Source organism: Canis lupus, chromosome 13 (assembly GCF_048164855.1).
Source record: "Canis lupus baileyi chromosome 13, mCanLup2.hap1, whole genome shotgun sequence".
NCBI classification, from domain to species: Eukaryota; Metazoa; Chordata; class Mammalia; order Carnivora; family Canidae; genus Canis; species Canis lupus.
Genome location: NC_132850.1, coordinates 64,358,918 through 64,362,040, shown reverse-complemented (window position 1 = coordinate 64,362,040; position 3,123 = coordinate 64,358,918). Strand labels below are relative to the sequence as shown.

The following is a 3,123-nucleotide window of genomic DNA, read 5'->3' as shown; positions in this document are numbered from 1 at the left end:
GGAGAAAAGAGGAGAGGCAGGGAAGAGAGTAGAGGGGAGGGGAGGGGAGGGGAGAAGAAAAAGGAGGGGGGAGGGGACAGGGGAGGAGAGATGGAAATAAAGAAAAAGCCTGGCGGGAAGCAGCAGACCTGGCGGCAACACTGTGGTTACCCAGACCCCGAGGGCCGGGTCTGCAAGGCGACAGCTGCCCACTGTTGCCCCCCAAGTGCACCTGCCAGGTGGGTGCTAAGGACAGTCTTGTGCTTAGGGCCCCGTAGGGAATCGGGAGCAGCTGAGGCAGGACATTTGTCTAAAAATGAGTGGGAAATCTCAGAAAGGGAGACAGACCATGAAGACTCCTAACTCTGGGGAACCAACTAGGGGGGTGGAAGGGGAGGAGGGCGGGGGGTGGGGGTGACGGGGTGACGGGCACTGGGGGGGGGCACTTGGCGGGATGAGCACTGGGTGTTATTCTGATGTTGGCAAATTGAACACCTATAAAAAATAAATGAAATAAATAAAAAATAAAAAAAACAAAGTCTGGTTCTCGGCCCAGTTGGGCCCAGTGTTGATCCCCCCAGGGATTGGTTGCTCCCTGGCCGAGGCCGCTGCATGTGGAGTTTGCACCCCTGGTCCAAGGCCACCCGGGGGTGCTTGGTTGTAGTGAGACATTAGCTTCAAGAAAACATGAAGGGGGGGGGCTTTTCTAAAACAAAGTTTTGTCTGTTTATAAAAGCTCAGGAAAATAAGAAACTGTTTCTTTACGACAGTGGTTCTTCATGTGTTTGCGAAGGTGACGGGCCCAGTAGACGGTGCAGCAAAACGTGCAGTGACTTGTCTGCTGCCCCTGAGCGTGCACATAATGACCTTTTAGTATTTTCCGATCACCACGGTGGACGCCATCCGCACCCTGAAATCCGACCCGGAATCACAGGCTCAGAACTTTTTTTTTTTTTTTTTTTTCTAATCATTTAAACTCCGGCAACTGCTACCAATTATATAATGGTGTGAGTGTTCCTAGAACCTTAAAAAAAAACAAAAAACAATTGTGAAAATAGGCACCGTGCTGCATATTGTGTCGAAAATTTGCATGAAACATTTACAGCCAAACAGATTCAGCGCCTTAGAGGTAGGACACGTGCTGGTTTGGCGAAGGGGAACCTCATGGCCACCGTGTGGCGGGGGATTGTTGCCACCTGGAATCATTTTTTAAGGTGTTTCGTATGTGCTGTTCCTTGGGGAGTTCTCTGTCGCCCGGTCACCAGCCAGCACCTGCCGATTCTCCCCCGGCTGACTCCAGCTCGTTTTCAGGCCCTGTTCTCGTTGTACCCTCAAGGTTACTTGAGTTTTCCGTAATTCCCTACATTTTTTCTTCAATACTCAGTATGCTTCAAGATACTTGCCCCAAGTCTGTGCCCTTTACTGAACCCTGTTGAAATAGGGAACTGCGGGGACTCCGTTTTATAGAAAGACCCCATTTCTCCTATTTCTCCGCTAGACCCCGTTCACTCACTCTGTGTTTCTCCTTGCATCTAAGGAAACCGAAGCGGCTCAGGTCCTGCTCCAAGAGGGAAGCAAGGACGCTAATCATTCTGGGGTTTGTCCCGGGCCCCCAAACATCTGACGACATCAAAAAAGAACTGGATCCCAAATAGGTTCCAGAACATTAGCTTTAGATAATCCTCAGTGGACACTGGCATCCATACCCCCCCCCACCTGCTCAGTGACCTATGGAGCAACACTTGTTCAACTGCACCCGCCTTTGACCCGACCCTACCCTGGATTCCTGAAGGAGCGCGTACCCCAGACTCCTTCCCAGGATGAACTCTCACCCCCAAGTACTGATGAGACTCACTTTCCCTTTTCTTGCTTTCCCAGACGCTCTGTCACTTGCACAGCTCAGTAAACTCTGCTTTCACTTCCTCACTTGTGTTGGATTCCCCTCATGTGGGAAGCCAAGGACCCCCTCGGCCACTCCTGGGAACCCCGCCGGGTCCTCAGACCCAGCCGGCCTCTGTCACCGCAATCCACAGTGACATGGATTCCAAGGCCCCAACAGAGTAAGTGGCTGGTAGAGATTTAGGGAATAAGTGAACGAGGAGAGGGATAGAGCTCGGAATTAGCTGACGTGTTAGTGCCAGAGTACAGTTTGCAGGAGCCTCAGGTGCCTGTGACGAGGTGACACCTCTACCGGGGGGAACAAGTGGGTCAGTCGCTGATGCTAGAGGCTGCTGTCACTGCAGATAGGAGGGCACGGGAAGAGGGGTTTGCTTCAGACCCTCAGCTCACGCATTTCTTCCGCCACCGACACGCCTGTGCTGAATGCCCGGGAAACCAGAAGACTTTGCTCCACATCTGCTATTTGTTTTTCGTAAAACTTCCTAGTCTACGGGACAACGCTTGACATGCGAGAGAAGCTCAGCAAATATTTTCTGGGTAGGTGGGTAAGTGAGCGTCCTGAGCTAGACTACAGGAGCTACAAAAAAAAACTACGGTTTTAGAGCTACAAAACCGAATAAAATGAAATAAATTCTAAGGTCAGCGTGAAAGAGATTCCAAGCCCGTATTTCCTCAAAATATAGTTGTTTTAGCCAAAATAATCCACGTTGATTGTTTATACTGCACAAGCACGTTGGCATGTTTAGAAATTAGACTTTCTTTTCCCTTCATTAGATGGCTTCATTAGCTGATTTATTTCTAAGTTTAAATCTATTGAAAATACATACAAATAAGGAGCAATATAGAGTCGCACGTTTGCAAACATTTAAAATCAAAACAGAAACACAGTCATCATCTGTTCCTTTCTCATCATACCTTAATTTGATATGCAAATTAAGCATGGCTTCTGCCCGTATCCAAATTTTACGTGGCAATTTGCTAATTCACTTTACAAAAAAACAGCACACAGACACAGACATTTGTACATAAATTATAGTAAGATCTTTTTTTTTTTATAATTTCTCATATTTTATTAATAGATGTTGGAAGTGTGATGACTTTTAATACTCCAAGGCAACCAACAATTTCACTGTAAAATGCTCTCTAATCTTTTCCCTGATTACATGTTTGATTTTATTGCCACAAAATGACCTCATTTTCCTTTTATCTATTTTACATACAAGGGATAAAAAAGCCCAATTCAGT

The 3,123-nt window shown here is 47.5% G+C and overlaps 1 long non-coding RNA gene across 1 annotated transcript; it reads left to right on the top strand.

Moving 5' to 3' along the window:
• Nucleotides 1-1,263: 1,263 nt before the first annotated feature.
• LOC140602275 (uncharacterized) lies at nt 1,264-2,428 on the top strand. Its single transcript, XR_012005250.1, has 3 exons — nt 1,264-1,576; nt 1,858-2,039; nt 2,318-2,428. It is a non-coding gene; the product is annotated as an uncharacterized lncRNA (long non-coding RNA).
• The last annotated feature ends 695 nt before the right edge of the window (nt 2,429-3,123 follow it).